The sequence below is a fragment of the Protopterus annectens genome, chromosome 2.part1 (genome assembly GCF_019279795.1).
Source record: "Protopterus annectens isolate FY-2018-M chromosome 2.part1, PAN1.0, whole genome shotgun sequence".
Classification (NCBI taxonomy): domain Eukaryota; kingdom Metazoa; phylum Chordata; order Ceratodontiformes; family Protopteridae; genus Protopterus; species Protopterus annectens.
In genome coordinates this window covers 142,379,353-142,402,157 of record NC_056729.1, presented here as the reverse complement: position 1 = coordinate 142,402,157, position 22,805 = coordinate 142,379,353, and positions in this window count along the sequence as shown.

The following is a 22,805-nucleotide window of genomic DNA, read 5'->3' as shown; positions in this document are numbered from 1 at the left end:
CAGGGGCATTTCAACCTGGGCCTGTGCTGAAACTTTCTACCCAGTCAGACTATCCCGGAAAACAAATACAATAAATAAATATGTAACAAAACAGGAAAACCATATATCTGTATAGCAAAGTTGGTATTTGGACTGAGTGAATACATAAAGTCAGGATAACTGACAATAAAGAGTTTTGATGGGCTATATTTTATTGCATAAGTGTATGTGCCATCTTGTCTTTTGCTAAAGACCAGAGTTCAGATCCTGGTTCATCTCTTTTGAAGGCTCAGATGTATGCAAATTAAAAATGCAAGACAGCAGAATTCAAATGTGTACCTGTTTACCGCCAGTGATAACATGCATCCACAAATCTGGACAGTCTACTAAAGTAGGTGCTACTTTGGGAAAGACTCCTCATAAAAGAGATGTGGCAGTTTAGCCCTGCCTTACACTACTACTATTTATTTTAGACCTATTTGCTTATGCACCCATATTTCTCTTGGGAGCAGGTATTAAACAATACTTAGGTAATTCATTATTTTGGTAGTTGCACAAAAACTATTACTGTATTCCAAAAGAGGTGCAAAGATTTTACTCCAGCTCAATGATCTAGCAAAGTTGTTACACAACTGTATTATAAACACACTCTGCCTAGATTGTTAAAGTACAGCATAGATAAGCTGAAGTTAACATAGCTGTTCATAAATCAACAAGAAAAAAGAAAACAGGAAAACAAAGAAATTATATAAAAATGAAGATTAGATAAACATTCTGACCAATAGATTTCAGAGAGAGAGAGAGAGTAAAATCAGGGATTGGACAGCTGTAAAAAAACTTTTCCTGCTGCATCAGCAAAAATGAAGAGAACCCCCAACACTGGTTATAAGTTACTGCCACTGGGCCAAAAAACTACTTGTCCACACATAAACACAGCTGCCTATGTCAAACTTGGCAATATGACTTCTAAGCAAAGACATTCACTGGTGATAATCAGGTGAGTACTAACAATCAGAAAGGAATGCCTCAGGGAAAACAGCCATTTACAATGAAGGCCATTGTAATTTTGAAAGTTATTCTTTCTTAAAGCTGTGCTGGTCTTGGTATTAGATGCACAATTTAGGAAGTACACAAGATGCACAATATGATGGCATTGTTTAACATGGTATGCAAATATAGCATGCAAATATACTGTGTTTTAAATATAAGTTATATGCAGCCTAGCATGGAAATATGTATATACATGTTATATATATATATATATATATATATATATATATATATATATATATATACAAATACACACACACATGCATACAAATATTGCAGGCACAGTAATTCTAGCCTGCTAGTATACCAAAGGAGTCATCCCCATAATAAAAGTGTCAATTTTGCTCTTAAAAAAATATTTAATGCAATTTAGAGTCTATTCCAGGCATTAACTAGTCCCCCAGAGAACCAAGTAGTACATCTGCTATCCCTTCATAATTTTGCTTTTCTACTACTCTTTTATAATCCCAACCATATGCAGTTTTCTCTGTATGTCTATATACCTGAATAAGGTGTCCTCTTAAATATTAATATGAAGCAGGGCAAAAGTTCAGTTATTTTACTTATTCATAATAACTGAAACATTCACATCCATGGATGCTATTGTATTATTTCCACTATATTTCTACCAATGTGCTCATGATAGTTTTCTTACAAGATTTCCATATTACCATTCAGTACTCTAGTTTGAGTGTAATGTAAATTACACTGATTTCATTATTTCTGATTGCCTAGACTTTATTTTTTGTTCAGCTTATGATTTATAAGTATCAATAACCAAATGGTTGATATGATCTGAAAAACTCAAAGATGGATATATTGATATGCCACAATCCCAAAATGCATCCACAGTTCCAATTGCTGTGTGTTATAGTAAATATACATCCTTCGGTGTATAGCTCCAAAATCTCAACATGCTTAGTTTTTGATGTATTCATTAGCATACTATTTCATATGTGCCCAAATGGTCAATTTAGTCAAGTTTTTTTGCAGACATGCCCTATCCATAACAGAACACGTCAGATGGAAAAGATATTGCAGAAAGATAAAAACTGAGCAAGTATAGGCCTGGGACACAACCCTGTGGACACCTGACTGAAACAGAATTTCACCTGTCCAGTTGCTGTGTAATTTATGCCATGTTGTTTGGTTGTTTTTACCCGTGTCTGTTGCATCCCGATGATACTTGGATTGGCAGGATGGCTGAAAACAGTTTTGTCAGAACTTTCTTTACTTTTCAGATACATTCCATTATCTATTATGTTGTATCCCATCTAGCTGTTAAGCACTAAATTAATACTGAACATGCACCTGTAAAACCCGATCCTTCTAAAAATAAAGAAGGCTTAAGAAATGTACAAGTTTTGTAATGTGAGCTCATGAAAGAGTAGCTTTATAGCACTATGATTTAAAAACACATTAAAGCATTATCCTTTATATCTGCAAAAAAAAAAAAAAAACTGCACCAGAATTGCCTATTCTAAAGACTTAAACCTTGTCTGTGATATAAATAGGACCTGCTGGAGAGACAGGTGTCCATCCCAGAGATTACATCCTCTCTGGAACAGGCTGCCCGTCCATGTGAAGCAGAGTTCCTCTGTAACCCAATTGAAGCGTAACTTGGACAATTGGATGTGGAACAGAAAATTCCTTCCTGGTTTGACACCTATGTCTCTAATGGGCACAGCCAGCTGCAAATGGTTTATCTCCCAGGCCCCTGCTTGTAAATGTTTCACCTCCCAAGCCCCTGCTTACACTTATCAAGGGTATCAGAACTTGTCAGAGATTTGGGATGCATTGCCAGGTTTAAAAAGACCTTTGTGGTAGTTAGTCTAGTAATCACCTATGAAACTATGCCCAGTTTGTAAGCCATATAAATATCAATCTTATTAAAAATACATTAATACCTAGTTGTTCTAATTTATCAATTATTGTTTTATGCGTGACCTTTTAAATGGGTGAAATTATGTCTACATAAATGACATTTCAACACTATTTTTTCATTTATAGCTGTTATTAAATTATTATAGAAAATCATGTTACAGTTAGTCATAGACCTGTTTTCAACAAAGGCATGCTGCTATATGGTTGCAAGTTACAACTTTTGTAATTTTGAAAATAATGTATCCAAATAGTCTTCTCCATTATTTATTCCATAGCAAGAAAGTAGATTTATGGGTCTATATGACTCTGAGTTTCTCCTATTTCCTTTACTCTTAACGGAGGTTTTAACAAGTGCACGTCTGCAACCTTCAGGATTCTCTCTATACTTATGTATTCTGTTGAATAAAAGATATTGTAAGTTCCCAATGAAGTGTTCTCATGTCACTGCTACTAATATACCTCTCAACTGCTATGATTTAGGCAGAAGGCTATGATTTTGGTCCTCACATATAGCCTAGCTCCTCCTAGATTTAATGATTTTTCCCATAATGGGTTCAGCATAATGGTTAAGGTCCATACTTCACAGACACAAGGAACAGGGTTTGATTCTGATCTTGGATTATTGGCTATGCTTAAAATGTCCCTTCAGGGCAGGTAGTCTAGTATTCAGCTATGAGCCTGTGCACATGTTTAGGAGTACATGCCTTATTAAATAAATAAACAAAAACTCCATATCCCTACCTATATAGGTTCTAGTATCTAAAGGCATTGTAATGTGAACAGTAACACAGTATTCTTCCTGACCATCTGCTACAATTTTTAATGGCAACTGTTATGATTTTTAATGTTCACACATTGAAAGTTATGGCTACTAATTTTGTCTCCTTTCTGTGCTTTATTAGGATCCAGTTTGCTTAGTGCCTTTCCAACACAGTTTAATTTAATTTCAGTATTTAAAGTTACTTGGATGGTATTATTACAAATCACATTCCCCATTGTGGACCAAACTGTCTGCATATGATTTTTAGATCTTCTATTTTAATTTACTATCTGTTGTGTCTGTGAATAAATTTTAGAATCTACGCATAGCTGATCTATTTCTGTCTTTATTTCTACCACATTTAATAAATCAATAAAATGTTTTCCTATTATGTTTCAATATCTCTACATAAAATTTCCTAAGTTTTTTCATGACCTTGTCTTACACTATGTTTATCTGTTCAGTTTATTTGCCAATCTCCCCACAAGATACAAAGAACGATCTTAGACTTTGTGACTTTTTTATTAATAAATGGCTTTTGTCATGGATAAATTAATAATTTATGAAAAAAAGTACACCACATAAATCTGAAGGGTATAGCAACCCAGTTACTTGAAAGACCTTGTTGACTGTGTAACATGAAAGACAACCCAATTGTTCCAGCTGTTCCCTTTCATTCTAGTGGTATGTCAACTGTGCCCATTCAGCAAAGTGGCTACTGGCTATAACAACATTGTAAACCACTTACTCACATGTTCTGAAGCTTCAAGAGGCCCAGGAAAGAAATGCTAGGATGAAAAGAGGGGGACCACATATAAATAGAATGGGGGAAGAGGGTAGGGTAATAACTCAGCTGCCACTGATATGATGATGAGAGCGTGAATACCAGACATTAAACAGTGCTAATCATGAGCCTGGGAGCCAACAGTAACTGATTTGGAGTGAGGCAACAATCTGCACCACAGGCTTAATTTTCCATCACCCCATGTCCCTGTAAAGTAAAAAAAAACTAATAGGCTTTACTACCATTACATTAATGAAGACATGTCTTTTCTCATAGATAAACTTAGAATTTATCACACCGGTAAACCACATAAATCTGAAGAGCACAGTAGACCAAATACTTGAAAGGCCTTGCTGAATGGGTGGCATGACAGATGGGACCAACTGGTCTGTCCTGATCCCTTCAAGGTGAGTGGCACATCCACCAGGCCAGTTCACTAAACTGGCCACTGGTCACATACAATGTAAACTGCTCACTCACAAATTTAAATCCTCAAGAGGCCCAGGAAAGGAATGAAGTAAATGAAAATAGGGAATAGGCTGCACATTGATCCCTGCACACCAGGCTGCATGCAAAGAAGTCGGTTCACCCCGCTTTCCCAGGTATATTTTTTAACATTCAAGCAAATAATGGAAAAATCAAGAGCATACTTCATGTATAAAGTATAAAGTGTATTCTATCAAAAGATAAAGATGCTATGAAACGTAAAAAACAAACAGCTTTAATAAACTTTACTAATGAAGGGACAAGCTGAGATTACACAAATTACAACCTATATTAGCCAGGTGTATACCATCATCACTACATCAATTGGGATCTTTGTCTATGAGATTGTAATAGTCAATGTCTGCAAATGTCTGCAAAATACAATCACTCCATGATTTAAACAGTTATAGGCTTTCTAAAACTGCCTGGTTATGAGCCCCAAACCAAAATAATCAGAGCAATAGCAAACCAAACAACCAGCAGACTAGGAATGAGTGTTTTCTTATGAAGTTCAATAGGAATTGAGAGTATCCTCTCCCCATACTACTGCAGAGGTGTTAAAACTGTCAGTGCACTAACAGACCTTGCAGAATCAATTCCTCAGACTACAAAAAAAAACTCTGAACAAAGACCTGAAATGTAGTTACTTTTCTGGCTGTAGCTGGATAACTTCAAAGTATAGTGTAAACTAAGGCCTGAGCCAAGCATAAATGAGGATGATTAGAGCCAGAAAATCAGTAATCCTTTTACAGAAGGTAAATAAAATAGCAGTGACCCTCCCAAATCCAATTATATGTCAATGGCATGGGAATTCAAAGTTACTTCCTTTGGCATGAGTCATACAAAGTATTATGGGAAACAGAAAGGGTTGAGGGCGTACAAGATCACGTTGATACATCAAACCCCCATTGGTAACCATGCTATGGAAAACAGGTCTAAATTACAAATAAAGCACCTAGAGTGATTTTGAGGTATTAAAATAGGTCAGGAAACAAAGATAGAGTGAAAAAAACAGTGTTTTTATTTTTAGGGTGTTTTCCTTTAAGCTTGGAACCTACTTGCTCTTCACAAATATGAGATGATGACTCAGGCCAGACAGTTCTAACTCCTAACCATGTTTTGGCATGGTGGCCATCCTGTTCGAGGAGCTTGTGTACTTATTTTAGTTTTCTAAATTTCTCATCATGTCATAACCTTGCTAGACCTGTTCTAAAATAGTATGCCTCCCTTATAATTATAAAAGATAACTCAATAATGGCAGAACACATGATGTTTCCTTATCACTGACAACCAAGTTAAAGTGAATAAAACCTATCATTCAATTATTCCATGGCTTGAGCCTAACTGTCCTGAAGTGATACCTACCAAGAGTTGCCAAAACAGCTACAAGATCCTTTGGTCCTGGTGCTTTGCAGTGCAAGATACACTATATCCCATCTGGATGAAACAAATTAAACATTCCAACATAATTCTCATGTCACATCTCCTCCTTAACTGTATGGGATATGTGTAAAATGATTGTTGATCCTTAGTGGACAGTAATAACATTATCTGCCAATAAACCATGGTCATGTCACATCCCACCTATTTGGCTGGTAAGTAAGAAAAAATGGACCTACAAAGGTCAGGAAAATCTATAATTCCTTCACTTAACTCCTGACACACCTCTTAAAGAGAAGGTAAACCCTTGTCTGAGATTAATTCAAATAATGGAGATCTGCATTTGTGACTTAAATCATTAACAAACTTGTATAAATATTCATCTAATGGCAGAAGCTGCTTTTCCCCTGCACTCCGCATTCAAATGAGTCTTATTGCCTGGGAAACCTTTACTGAGGGTGTCCCCTTCATTTGAGGCAGTAGGATCAATCTTTCCTTGGCTCTCTCCTCATTCATTTTGTGGCAGGCTCCTCCTCCATGGCAACCAACATGGCTGACTGCTGGCTGCCCTCTCATCATGCTAAGTGGTGAAGGTTCCCCAGACTGCTCAATACATATATATGTACAAGAAACTGGGCCTGAAAACTAACAAATCCAAATCAAAATGTCAATCTCAATCAGAAAGTGGAAATCAGAAGAAAATTGTATAAAAAGGAGCATTAAAAGAAATTAATATCTCTAAACAGCCAAATCAACAGACTAACTAAATTTATTTATGAGTTATTCATATGCTTAAAACTTGCCCTAACTAAAATGCTGGAATATATAATTCCTTATAATAGCTGGAAGTCCATAAACTGAATCACACTCTTCTAGGCCAAAAACCATCCAGGAACACTACAAGTTTAGGATCATAAAACAAATCCCCATCTCGTCTATTTATTTATTTATTTATTTTATTTTACATTTGTTAACCAGGAAAGGCCATCTGGACATGTGTCCTTTTTCAGTGGAGGCCCAGAGAGAAAAGCCCCAATATCAAATAGTACAAAGTCTTTAGTACAGAGTATAGTTAACACATATTAAAAAACATTAATTTGCTAAATTTTGTTATACATCAGTACATTTTCTCATACAGAGTAGGTAATTATAATAAGACTATTTACAACAGTAATGGTTCATAGGAGTGAAAAAACAATAAGAATTATAGCCATAATAGTTAATACATTCTGAAGTGTTGTTCTTAATTTCAGTACACAGAGATTTCAAACAAAGATATGTCAGTACAATCGAACATTGGTAGCAGATAGCGAATAAGTCTGACATAAGAATCAGTAGGGTTTTTGTTGAGTGGGTATAATGTTTGAGGGGATGGTGTAGTATAGGATGTTTGGAGGGAGTTTAGTAGGTCTAACCTAGACTGTGGCAGGAGCAGATCCAGGAGTTTGTAATGTGGGTTTTTAGGAGTTCTTTAAACTGTTTAGATGAGGAGGTGTTCATAAGTAGGTTGGGCGGACAGTTCCAAAGTTTGGAGATATAGTTGGAGAAGAGGGATTCACCTGTTAAGTTTTTTTACTTTGGTGACTTGGTGGAGTAGTTTGTAGTTTGAGCAAAGGGATCTGGATGCAAAGTATGGCTGGATTTATTTATTATTTTATTTATTTATTTTACATTTGTTTACCGGGTTAGTCCAGCTGAGTGTTTAGCTCGTTTTCAGTGGAAATCTGAGGAGAAAAGCTCCGCAGTCAGTATTCGCATTTTACTTACAATTAGTATGGCATTTTCATTTGCAGCTGAACAAATAATTAGAGAGATAAAATTTATAATAAATCATACAGAAACAGTTGGGTACAATGTCAGAAATGATACCACAAAAAAATTTACTATAAATCATATAGAAAGCAGTTGGGTACAATGACGGAAGTCATACTGCACAAACATAGGTACAATGTCATGAAAGGAATACAGTGCTCATAATTCCTAAGTGGTTATATAAATTATAGGTACAGGAGGAGTAGTAAGGAGATGAAGTGGTTTAGCATAGACACAGAGGGGTAGATGATTTTTAAGTTAGACAGTGAAGGAGAATGGAAAGAGGAGGAACAGAAGCTACGGTTGGGTAGTTTCAGGGAGGATGACTACAGTGGCAGGACCATTTATTTGTTAGGTATCTTCGAGTGGCAAGTTTGAAATGCATGGTTTGTCAAGTGACCTAATTTCTAGGGGTGAAGAAAATGTAGCTGTATTGCTGAAGGCTCCGAGCATAAATGTAGAAATGTAGTAGGAAAAAATCCTTGGTTCCACCACAGCTGTAAAAATGTTAAAAACAAACATTAATCTTCAGTAAAAACAACAAAAACAGGAGCACAGTAAAATTCCCTGATAAGCGCTTTCGGCTTACTAGCCTTCATCAGATCATATGTCTTAGCTGTGCTCACCCTGAATTTAAAGACAGAATAAACCAATCAATGTTCCAGACACATAGCCATAACCAATGAAAACTCATTAGTTTGCATATCTCCTATGTCTTGCTGTGAGCCAATCATTATTGTATCTCAAGGTATCAAATGTCTGGTATCCTAGTGGCAGAACTATCCAATAGCAACAAAGTTAATGATTTGCATACAGCATAAATCCTGCTTCTTGTTATAGCTAATCATATTTATGCCTTCAAATATCAAATCTACAGTTTTCTTGTCCTGTAGTTATCCAATAGCACCGAAGGGACTGAATTCCTTTGGTTGCCAGAACATATTGTTATTCAGTTCATTCAACAATATGCAGTACTTCACAGAAGCAAGTAGCAAATATGATACAGTTTTATAAGTGTAATAGCATTGGTGCTCTTGTATATAAATTCCTATTATGTGCGTATTACACAGTATAGCAAATTAATATATGTATCCATGTGGTTTTCAGAGTAACATACTTTGTGCCTCCTTAAATATTCTTAGCCATTTGCTCCTTGTTCTATAGAAAATACTGCCTGGTCACAGATTCAGCATAAAATAATGCACCACAAAGAGTGTTATCACTGCTACAGCATTCCTTGTTTTTGTCAGTCTCTGCCTTGAATAATTAAACTGCAAATGATATAAATATATTCGCAGAACAACTTGACGAAGCATAAAAATAATTTGTAGCTCTTGTATCCCATTGCTATAATAATAAGGTGGCACCACAAAGGGTATTGTAGATAATCTAAAACGAAAAAAAGAGATGACAGTGAACAAACGCAAATGTAGAACACAATAAATTCACTGTGGAAGTCCAATGAAGGGAGAGCACATGAAAAGGAATGTAATTTATTGTAGAAGTCCCACACAATAACACTAACGCTGAAGAAATCACAAATACGTTTTCATTCAACACTTCATCAGATGTAATAATAAAATAACTGCAACAAATTAATTAAATACAAGATTTGAATGTGTGGCTTGGAAAAAGAACCAATCAAAGCTTACAATTAATAAACATTAGGGCCAATCACCTTAAAATCATGAATATGTATGTTTAAAACGTAGAACATATAAAACATATCAGTTTAAAGCTCAAATATCAGACCATAAAAACCTTAATTAATAATGAAATTGTACTGTATGTGATAGACAAAAAACAATGTGTAAGAAATCATTTATAAAATAAATCTACATTATTGTTAAATAATACAATCAAAAAAACATTAAATATCCTATGGAAAAAGCAGTAAAAAGTAATCCATAAATGCCTTCTAGTGGACAAATAGTGCTAGTCACAATTTAGCAGATCTTATTTTTAATACAGGAAGAATGGAAAGCATATCATTTAGCCCAGGGTATTTAGTGGCTTCTAATATTATTGGCCAATAAAGCTCATGATACTCAAGTTTTGTTTCCCACATGCCCCCTCTGATTTCTTTTGGAATCACCTCCAAAACAAAAAATAAAAATAAAACTTGTGAACATATTAACTTGTGATGAAAAAGAGCATTATTTGTATTTGCCTTACTTATTTCATACATATGTTTATAAATACAAGTTTTTAATTTTCTCTCTGTCTTACCAATATAAAATGAATTACATATCTTACACAATGCCAGATACACTATTCCACTTGTATTACAATTGGCAAAACACCTACTCATAAGAGTTCTAGCTCTACTCTTTATTTCCAATGAAGTGGCATTAATAATATGGGAGCACTGGGAACATGCACCACATTTAAAAGTCCCTACCCTTGTGCCATTAAAATGTGACATAGAAGAACTTCCAAATTCAAAGAGGTTTTTGAAATTCCTTTCTTTTCTATACATAAATGTTAAAAAATTATTTAAGAGAGGTCCCAGGTCAGAAATTTCTTTAAATTTCTCCCATTCTTTACTGATGGTTTTTCTAATAGCACCAGCATCTCCACTGAAATCTAAAACATATGCATCATTCCATTTATTGGATGTGTCTGACTGGTTGGAAGAACCTCCTTGGGGGACCAACAGGGCATCCACTCCCAAAATTGGGGCAAATCTACCTAATCTGCCCTCTTTGACCTCTGTTGTAACTTGCTCTATTAAATGAATGGGGTAACCTCTGAATGGGGTAACCTCTCTCCTTAAACATTTCACCTACAAACTCACACTCTCCATAAAAATCATTATCATTGGAAGTCATGTGACTAATCCTAATGAGTTGTCCTTTTATAAGATTCTTTTTCTGAGAAAAAGGGTGACCACTAGAAAAATGTAAGTAGAAATTTGAAAAGGTACTCTTTCTATGTACTCTTGAAACAAACCTACCATGGTCTTTTGTGGTATGTACATCTAAATATGTGAGTGAGTTCAATGGAAATGCTGGTACTATTAGAAAAAACATCAGTAAAGAATGGGGGAAATTTAAATAAATTTCTGACCTGGGACCTCTCTTTAAGAATTCTTTAACATTTATATATAGAAAAGAAAGGAATTTCAAAAACCTCTTTGAATGTGGAAGTTCTTCTATGTCACATTTTAATGGCACAAGGGTAGGGACTTTTAAATGTGGTGCATGTTCCCAGTGCTCCCATATTATTAATGCCACTTTATTGGAAATAAAGAGTAGAGATAGAACTCTTATGAGTAGGTGTTTTGCAATACGAGTAATACAAGTGAAATTGTGTATCTGGCGTTGTGCAAGATATGCAATTCATTTTATATTGTAAGAAAGAGAGAAAATTAAAAACTTGTATTTATGAACATATGTATGAAATAAGTAAGGCAAATACAAATAATGCTCTTTTTCGTCACAAGTTAATATGTTCACAAGCTTTATTTTTTGTTTTGGAGGTGGTTCCAAAAGAAATCAGAGGGGGCATGTGGGAAACAAAACCTGAGCATCATGAGCTTTATTGGCCAATAGTATTAGAAGCTAAATACCCTGGGCTAAATGATATGCTTTCCATTCTTCCTGTATTAAAAATAAGATCTGCTAAATTATAACTAACACTATTTGTCCACTACAAGGCATTTATGGATTACTTTTTACTGCTTTTTCCATAGTATATTTAATGTTTTTTGGATTGTATTATTTAACAATAATATAGGTTTATTTTATAAATTATTTCTTACACATGTTTTTTTGTCTATCACATACAGTACAATTTCATTATTAATTAAGGTTTTTATGGTCTGATATTTGAGTTTTAAACTGATATGGTTTTATATGTTCTACGTTTTAAACATACATATTCATATTAAGGTGATTGGCCCTAATGTTTATTAATTCTAAGCTTTGATTGGTTCTTTTTCCAAGCCACCCATTCAAATCTGGTATTTAATTAATTCTTTGCAGTTATTTTATTATTACATCTGATGAAGTGTTGAACAAAAACGTATTTGTGATTTCTTCAGCGTTAATGTTATTCTGTGGGACTTCTACAATAAATTACATTCCTTTTTCATGTTCTCTCCCTTCATTGGACTTCCACAGTGAATTTATTGTATTGTAGATAATCACTATTGCAGCTTTGCTTGTTTTTACCAGTCTCTACCTCAGATAATTAAACTGCAAATGATGTAAATATATTCGCAGAACAACCAGCAACAATAGGACACAAAGGTGGATTACGGTCATCTCTGTGCAGTTTCGGGATGAAGGAATGAGTCAAGAGAGGAAAAGGAAAAAATCAATGATGTGACCTATGAAAAAACAAGTCTGGTAGTAAATATTACTCAGATAGAACTCAGTTCAGAGGAAATTTCATTACTGATCAAAGGCCTCAGTTTTATACCTGCACTAGCCTCTGAACTCAGTGAATTTGTAACAGACATCAGAATGTTTGCTAGGAATGTGACCTTAAAATCTGTATTTGGAACTGAAACCAATGGAAGAAAGGCTTGTTATAAAACGCCAAGTGACTTTAATCCGATCAGTCATCCTACAGTTGAGTTATTTTCTCTGCTATGTGAAGACGAAGTAGCTAAATCCAGAGAAGAAAAAAAAGGAACAGGAGGATACTTCAATTTAACCTCAAAAGAAAAGGAAGTTCTGAATAGTTTAAGGAAGAGGACTGATATTGTTATCAAATCAACAGACAAAGGAGGAAGTATGGTAATGATGGATGCTACCTGGCATAGGAATAGAATGCATAAGATGCTACAAGATGGGCAAACCTACCAAAAATTAAACAGAAGGGAGGTAGAGACAATGATTAATAGGTTTCGTAATAATCTGTATGAACCTCTGATGGAAAGACGTCTTACTCAAGAACTTGCAGACTTCTTCGAAACTGAATATCCCACCAGTCTCCTGAAACTGCACAGAAATGACAGTAATCCACCTTTGTCCTATTGTTGCTGATAGAGGGTGGATCACTGAATCTTTGTCTGTATATATAGAAAATGAATTGAAAAAAGTTTTGCCTAAAGCTGAAGCAGTATTAAAAGATGCTCAATCTTTTCTGGTGGATTTATTTAACAAAACCCAAGTCAGAACTGGGGGTAATGAGATCTTGCTAGTCACCATGGACATTACCAGCCTTTTTGCGGTCATTCCCAATGAATATGACATAAAGGAAATTTGCTCCTTCCTGCATCAAGCAGGGTTCAATGTTGATCTCATATGCCTATTGTTGGAACTTGTATTGGAAACTAATGTTTTTGTTTATGGTTCGGAATTCTTTAAACAGACATGGGGGTAGCAATGGGCCCAATGGGAAAAAGAGAAGGTTATGAGTCATTTTAACCCATGGTAAAGTCATCTTAAGTATTATGGCTGTTTCATGGATGACATCTTTATCCTATGGGTAATGAAAGCCAACTGGATGAATTCACTGAATATCTCAATCATAGTACAGGATTTCTGGAATTCAAAGTTAAATCTTCGAGAGAGACTATTGATTTCTTGGATGTGAAGATCAGCATTCATGCCATCTCGAGTCTGAATACCAGTATATATAGAAAATCAACCTGGAGAAACCATTATTTACAGTGGTCAAGCATGCATCCTGGCCATGTCTTTAATAATATTTTTGAAAACCAAGCAACAAGGATCTCTAGGCTATGCACAAATGACCAAGAGTTTGATTCAGAATTTCTGAATTTGCAATCTAACCTAGAAGCAAGGGGTTATAGTGCAAAAATCCTATTAAAGGTGAATGAACAAGTTGACATTCGGAATGGAAGAGGCCAACCATATTTCTCCAACCAAGGACCAAATTTACATAAGAAGAATGCGAAACCAAGGATTCGAAGAAATCAGCTTACCTGCAATTTAACTTACAGTATGGATAAAAAGAGAGTATGTGGCATTATCAGAAGGTTTTGGCCCATACTCACTGCTGATGAAAAACTTAAAGGTATTGTTGGTGAGTCACCTCGATACACCTTCAAGAATAAAAAGAATCTAAAAAGACTACTTTGTAACAAAGATGGCACTGCTGAACAAAAAATGTCAAATAGAAAGGGTACCTATAGGTGCCACAGATGTAAAGCATGTAATCACTTGGATAGTGGCAATACGTTTATACATCCTGGCACGAACCGTATCTACAGTTTCAATACATATGCAAGTTGCAATACACAACATCTAATTTATCTTGCTTGCTGTACACATTGTACTGCTTTTTACATAGGCAAAACAGATCAGCATTTTAAAAATCAGATCCTGCGTCACCTTAGAGATATTAAGAAATTGGATCTCACAAATGCTCTTGCAGCGCATGTTGCCGGCAGTCCCACCCACTGCTTTAAATTCAGAACGGTGGAAGTAATTTCCATGAGTTTATGAGAAGGGGATATTAAAAACAGAACTGAACTATGTGAATCCAGCTTGATAACCAACTTTAGAGCCAACAGTCCACCAGGTCTCAATAGTGTTGCCCCATTGAAACCTATGCTGAAAGCAAGAAAAATGAGTGTAGCTTCTAGAAAGGAAGATTAATGGATAAATGGATAATTTATGGCAACGGAATATAAGAGCTGTGATTTATTCTATGCTTTGCCAAGTGGTTCTGTGAATATATTTACATAATTTGCAGTTTAATTATCTGAGGCAGAGACTGGTAAAAACAAGGAAAGCTGCAGCAGTGATTATCTACAATACCCTTTGTGGTGCAACCTTATTATTATGGCAATGGGATACAAGAGCTACAAATTATTTTTATGCTTCGTCAAGTTGTTCTGCAAATATATTTACATCATTTGCAGTTTAATTATTCAAGGCAGAGACTGATAAAAACAAGGAATGCTGTAGCAGTGATAACACTCTTTGTGGTGCATTATTTTATGCTGAATCTGTGACCAGGCAGTATTTTCTATAGAACATGGAGCAAATGGCTATGAATACTTCAGGAGGCATAGAGTATGTTACTTTGAAAACCACATGGATACATGTATTAATTTGCTATACTGTGTAATATGCACATAATAGGAATTTATATGCAAGAGCACCAATGCTATTACACTTATAAAACTGTATCTTATCTGCTACTTGCTTCTGTGAAGTACTGCATATTGTTGAATGAACTGAACAAAAATATGTTCTGGCAACCAAAGGAATTCAGTCCCTTCGATGCTATTGGATAGCAACAGGACAAGAAAATTGTAGATTATATATTTGAAGGCATACATATGATTGGTTATAACAAGAAGCAGGATTTATCCTGTATGCAAACCATTAACTTTGTTGCTATTTGATAGTTCTGCCACTAGGATACCAGTCATTTGATACCTTTAGATACAATAATGATTGGCTCACAGCAAGACATAGGAGATATGCTGTATGCAAACTAATAAGTTTTCATTGGTTATGACTATGTGTCTGGAACATTGATTGGTTTATTCTGTCTTTAAATTCAGGGTGAGCACAGCTAATACATATGTTCTAATGAGGGCTAGTAAGCCGAAAGCCCTTATCAGGGAATTTTACTGTGCTCTTGTTTTTGTTGTTTTTACTGAAGATTAAAGTTTGTTTTTAACATTTTTACAGCTGTGGTGGAACTGAGGATTTTTTTCCTACTAATTTCTAGGGGTAGTTAGTTCCAAGTTGTAGCAGGGTTATAGTTATAGAGTAAACACCCTGTTTTGGTTTTGGGTTTATAGATCTGAAGGTAGGAAGTCTTGGTCTGAGCTGAGTAGTGTCCTGGTTGGGGAATATTTAGATAAGATAGATAGGAGGCTAGGGCAGAAAGAAGGTAGATAGAGGATGGAGTTGATAATTTGCAGCTGATGTAGTAGCAGCAAATGAGGGAATTCGAGCCAGTCCAATTGTTTAAGAGATAGGCAATGGTGTAACTTGTAGGTTTGGTTTGCAGCAAATCTAGCAACCTTATTTTAAGTAGTTTTGAGTTGAGTTATGAGTTTAGTTATGAGTGTGGTATTAAGATTTGTGAATAACTGACAGCTATAGAGAAGCGTGGGAAGAAGAAATACATGGGAGAGAGTTAATCTGGCTGTATTGGTTAGATGTCTTTTGTTACGGTAAAGGAGTCCAAGTTTCTGGTGAGTCTTTCTGATAGAGGCAATGACCTGGAGATCTAATTTAAGCTGATCATCTATTATGACTCCTAACAGTTTACTGCTAGGTTCAACAGTAATGATAGTGCTATTGCTAGATAGGATGGAAAACGTAGTTTTGAGATTGATGAGTTTTTTGGGGAGGAAGAGTAGGAGCTTAGTTTTCTTGGGGTTGAGAATTAGTTATCGGAAAGCCATGTCTCTATAGTGTTGAATGATGCTTGGGTAGTAGAGTGGAGGTCAGATGGAGTGTCAGCAGTGGTGATGACTGTTGAATGATCTGCATATTGTACAAGTGTAAAGTTGGGATAAGAAGTGTAAAGTAGGTTGGTGAAAATATTGAATAGGAGTGGTCCAAGTATGGATCCTTGGGAGACACCCATTGAGACGATTAGGGGGGGATAGGGCAGAGTGCCATTTAACAGCTTGCTGGTGGTTAGAGAGATAGCTAGAAAACAGGATATAGTGGGAGGAGAGAATCTTAAATGAGAAAGTTTATCTAGGAAGAGGGGATGGGAGACAGTGTCAAAGACTTTAGAGAGGCCAGGGAACAGACATGACACTTGTTTATTGTTGTCACAGTTCAGTGATACAGTACTGATGAAGGATATTAGTGCAGTTGTAGTATTGTGTTTAGGATTAAATCCATGTTATGTGTGTTAGAAGGTTCTGTTGGAGAAGGTATTGAATTATCTGCTTGTGAATGCATTTCCAAAGGATCTTGGAGAGGGGAGACAGTATAGCAATTGGTCTGAAGTTAGATATATCAGAAGAATTACCTCCTTTATGTATAGGTAATGTATAAATTGTTTTCTGTATTGCTGGAACATATGATTCAGAGACAGGTTGGTTGATCAGGATGGATACAGGATAGGCTAGGGGTTCAACAGCAATCTGTAGGAAGTATGAAGGTAGATTATCAGCTGGGGGGAGCAGGGTTTGAGTTTAGAGAGTAGAGATTTAATATAGTTAGTTGAGGCTGATGTAAGAGAAAAAGAGTATAAGGATAAGGTGGAGAAGTGTGAAATTAGGGTTATTACTATACTTTCTAGTAGGAAGATCATTAATAATGGTGGTTATTGAGTTAATAAAATGATTGTTAAATGCAGTGGCAGTTTCTTCAGCAGTTTTGTTTGGGCATGGGTTGGAAGGGGAAGGGTTTCCTGGATACAGTATATGATTTATTGTGTTCCAGAATTTTTTAGAATCAGATTTTAGAGTAGTGGGAGGATTTGCATAGAAGTTGATGTTGTCTTTGTTGATAATTTATTTTCTTTATTTGATTCCTAAGTTCTTTATATGTCTGTAGGAGAATAAGGGTCTTGATTTTAGTCCATAATTTCCATATCCTGTCACATTTTTTCATCAGGGCTCTAGTAGATTTGGTCAGCCAAGGAGCAGTATTAGCTTTGATTCTGATAGTTCGGAGGGGAGCAATGGAGTTGAGGATGTTTAGAAAGGTGGAGTTGAAAGAGTGGACAGCTTTATCTAAGGGGAGTGTAGTGAGATGGGACCAGTCAATTCTGGAGAGTTGGTCAGTGAAAGAGTCTGGACTAAAGGAAGAGATTTTGCGAGAAGTGATAAACCTGAAAGGTCTGGTGAAATGGGGAGTGTGTCTAGTTACTGTGATAAGGCAGTGGTAACTAACGGAGTTTGGTAGAGTGTGAGGGTTGTGGTAATTTTGGGGTAAGACACCAAAATCCAGCCTAGAAGACACTGTGGCAGGTGTGACTTGCTAATATAGGTAGGGGAAGTGATTAGCTGCTCAAATCCATGTAAGTTGATATAAAAGGTAGTATGGGGAGTTTGAATTGTAAGCCAATCTATGTTTACATCCCCTAGAATGTTCATTGTGGATGGTCTGTGAGAGGTGGGATAGGATGTTTTTGAGTATGGCAAGATTGTCTCCAGGGGATATAAATTGCTACTACAGTTATGGTGGTAAAGTTGTTAAGTTTAACATTGGTAAGTAGAAGCTCAGCTGTAGAGAAAGTGGGTAGAGAGAAGTTTGGGCTGGTTATTGAGAGGTGGTCAGGATAGAGTATGGCTACCCCTCCACCTCTTTCATTTTGTCTGTCAAGTCTAAAGATGTTATAGCCAGGTGGGGTAATTTCACTCTCTTGATTATTTGGTTTCATCCAGGTTTCAGTAAGGGTGACTATGTCAGGGGTATAGTCAGCTAACCAGGCATGGAAGTCCTGAACTTTATTTACTACACTCCTGAGACTGATACAGTAGAAAGATACTTGCTTTTTTAAGGGGGTGAGGTTAGTAGATGTTTCTACAAGAGGATGATTATTCAAGGTAGGTTGGGAGGGGCCTGGGATAGGATGGATGTCTCCTGATAGAAGTAGTGGCTTGAAGTAGAGTAATTGTTTAAATAGGAGAGGGAGAGATCATTTTATTTTAGGAAGGAGAGTACTATAGTTTGGAATAGTAGGACTGGTTTGCAGGGGAGCCTGGGGTTTAATATTTTGATGTAGAGTACAGTTTGTTGGGTTGAAGTAGGCTGGGGGTAAATGTGTGTGATAGGAGGTGAGGAGATAGAAGAGGGAGAGTATAGGTATCATGAGTAATGCTTGCTGTTTGAAAGGCATGATGTAAAGGTAGAGTATGTGTAGACAGTAGGAAGATGAGGTGAGTGATAAGTAGTAGTGTGTGGGAAGGAAGTTTAGGAGAGGGGGTTTGTCAGTAAGGAAGTAGTTGGGAGTGGCTGGGGAAGAGTTGGAAGAGGTGTGGTGAACGTGAATAAGTATAAGGGAAATGATTTTGGGGTGGGTGGGAGATGAGTGAAGTGAGCCCGAGCATAGCGAGGATGAAAGGAGCGGGGCCCTACTGAGTAGGTGCTGAGCTTCTAAAAATAAAAACTATCGGTCAGCCTTATGCCAGGTAATGATATGATGGATAATGTCCTTAAGGGCTGGGTTTTTTTCTGGATGGTGGAGGATTTTGTGGGCTATGGTTAGTTGATTAATTGAAATAAAAGAGGGAGTTCTAGCCAGTTAAGCTGTTTGAGAGATTGACAGGGTTGGCATTTATAGGAAGCATTAGTGGCAAATTTGGAGATTTTGTTATAGCAGGTTTCAAGCTTGGCAAGGTCGGTTTTATGGAGATTTGTAAGGATAGGGGATGTGTATAAAAGTGTTGATAGCAGCTGTGTTCTAGCAATTGTAATTTTGTATTGTTAGTTAGAAATTGTTTATTCCTATAAAAAAGGCCAAGTTTCTTGTGAACTTTTTTAATGGATTGGTCTATGTGGAGGTGAAATTTCAGGTTGTTGTCAATAATAACACCTAGAAGTTTGGTATAGGGGGTAAGAGTGATTGTAGTTTTGTTCTTAGAGAATATATGAAAGGTTGTGGAAGAGGAAGGTTTCTGGTGGGGTAGAAAAGCATAAGTTTAGTTTTATTGGGATTTAATATAAGTTGGGAGTTTGTTAGTTATGTTTCAACAGATAGGAACGTGTCTTGGGTGATAGATTGCAGTTCATCAAGGGAGGAAGGAGAGCAGATCAGAGTGGAGTCATCAGCATATTGAATGATATCAGCTTTGGGAGTGGCAAAGTGGATGTGATTAGTAAACAGCGAGAAAAGCAGGGGTCCAAGGATGCAGCCTTCGGGTACCCCTAAGATAACTGGTAGGAGCAGTGAAAGGGACTCTTGCCAAAGGATGGTTTGATGACGATATGCTAAGTAGCTTTGGAACCATGCTATAGCTGTGTTGCTGAGGTTGTGGGAGGAGAGGATGTTTATGAGTTTGCAAATGCTTATGACAGGTCCAGGAATACAGCTGATATGAATTGAGAGTTATTTCTGAGCTGATTAATTGTGTTTTGTGAAGGATAGAAGGGCTTTTGTTGTACTATGGGCAGGCAAAAGCCATGTTGAGTGTGGGATAGGAGGCTGTGTGATAATAGATATTCCATGAGTTGTGAGTGTACGACTCTTTCTAGGATTTTAGACAGGGGAGAGGATGGCAATGGGGTGATAATTAGTTAGTTCACAGGAGCTGCCTCCTTTGTGCATGGGTAAGATGTGTGATATTTTCCAAATGGTGGGAACATATGTCTCTGTGATGGATCTATTTAAAAGTGTGGTTATTGGGTAGAAGATGGCTTCTGATGCTAGTTTTAGGTAATCTGCAGGGAGGTTATCAACAGCTAAAGTAGTTGGTTTTAGTTTTCTTAGTAGTTTTTTGATGTAGTGGGTTGGGACTGGTTTTATTTTGTGGGGGGTATTGGGATTTTCTGGGGAGGTTAGGTGTAGTGTTATTCAGATCATTTGCTAGGGATTGAATGGATTCTGTAAAGTAGTTGTTGAACTGGGTCACCATGCTTTCACAGTTGTTAGCCATTTGGTGTGGGTGTGGTATTTTTATCTGGTTGTAATAGGTTATTTACAGCTGCCCAGAATTTTTGTGTGTTATTCTGATGTTTGATTAGAATGTTGTGGTAGTAGTTGGATTTGTCGGTTTTAATTAACTTCTTTACTTTGTTTCTAAGTTCTAGGAAAAGTTGTTTATTGGTGCTGGTTTTGTTCTTATGGAACTGTAACCAGGCCTTGTCCCTGTCTTTGAGTACTGCTCTAGTTTCTTTAGTTAACTAGGGTGCATAATTGGATTTTACTCTAATATTTCTGACTGGGATGTGGGTATTAAGAATTTCGAGGATGGTGTTTTTGAAGGAGAGTACTGCCTCATCTAATGGCAATTGTTTGAGATGTTCCCAGGAACAGTTTTTAAGATCAGAGGTAAACTTATCATGTTGAATTGTTTTTTGCTTCTAATTGTGTGGAAGGAAGTTGGATGTGGTACCTGGTTTCAATCTCTTAAGAGAAATGTTGGGCAGTGGTCACTTAGATTATCAGGGAGGCAACCTGAGAGGATTGATAGGTGGGGGAATTAACTATCATCCAGTCTAGTATGGATCCACATTTAGTGGCTTTATCGGTCCTGGTTGGAGCTGAGATGATTTGGGTAAAACCGTATCAGTTAATGTGCATAGTGGGAGTTGTGGAAGAACATAGAAGACAGTCTATATTGAAGTCACTGATTAAGATAGTCTCTTGAGGGAGAATTTAATTCATGTTTGAATGTTTTTAAGTTTTGGATAGCACTGATTCTTGCTGATGTTTTATTCCAAAGCAGTGAACATTTTATAGTGACGTCATTTTCCCTTAATGTAGTCTTAAATTAACTCATATGTAACTTAAGATGATTGTTCCTTTTACTGCTCATATAATAATGATGTAAAGTGTATAAGTTTAAATCAATACACTTGTCCTTGTAACACTTATGAGTAATACAGCAGAATCTCCCAATAAACCTTCTTTCCACACTTGCAAGGTTATTAATCTAACTTCTGTTATAAATATAGAAAGTACTAAATATGATGAATGTCTGCACAGTAAATCAGTGATGAACAACTGCTGTCCCTGGTGCTAATATTCTTAATTATTATGGATAGTGGATGCATGAATTCATGTTTCATTGTATCAACATGATTATTAAAAAAACTAAAAACACCCACATCCCTAAATACATTCAAGGCTGATGATGAGAGAATAGTCTGATGGTGAACCCAGTGCTTGCCAAAATACATAACTGAGCATTTATCCATACTAAATTTCAGATCTATAGAACTGACCCGAGAACTAATTGATGACAGATATTTATTAATAATTATTACACCATTATGGTTAGTAATCATAAAGATAATCTTTAAATCAACTGCGTATTTGCTAATCCAACAATGTTTATCCCAGTGAAAAGAAGAAAGAAAAACAATATTAAAAAAATGTGACCAAAGATTGCACCCTGAGCGACACATATAATCACCTGTAACTAATCAGAGAGTGATCTCTGGATTACAGTAGATTGTGACCTTGCTGATTTCTAAAATTGCCTTAATATTGTTAGAATTATTCTTTAACACTTGAAAGATAAACTTAACTAAAAATCCTCCAAAACAGCTAATCAAGACCTGTTAAATCAAAGTCAAATAATTATAGCACCATTAAATCACAGAAATAGTGATGAATTAAGATAAATAAGCAATGACCATGAAAAGACTCAGTATACTATTAATGTAAACATGATGAAATAAAATGCTTAAAAACTTCACCATGGGAATCATGCATGTGGTTCTCTTGACAAAACACTCACATAACTCCAGATTTTGTAATAAAACTAAATACTGAACTCATTTGTAATAGAAAGAACTTAGTACCATAAGGGAAACAAACCAATTATTATGAAATCAAATATTTGAATCTTCATTTATATACTATCTCACACACACACACACACACACACACACACACACACACACACACACACACACACACACACACGCACGTGTGTGTGTTTGTGTATGTGTGTGTGTGTATATACAACTCACAAACTGACACATTTATCTCCCCAGTAAGTGAACTTCTGCTGTGCAGGGACAAAATCAGTAAATTAGTAATCAGTTGCAATACTACAGATGGTATAGGTAAGCTAAGAAATTGGAAAGATGAAGT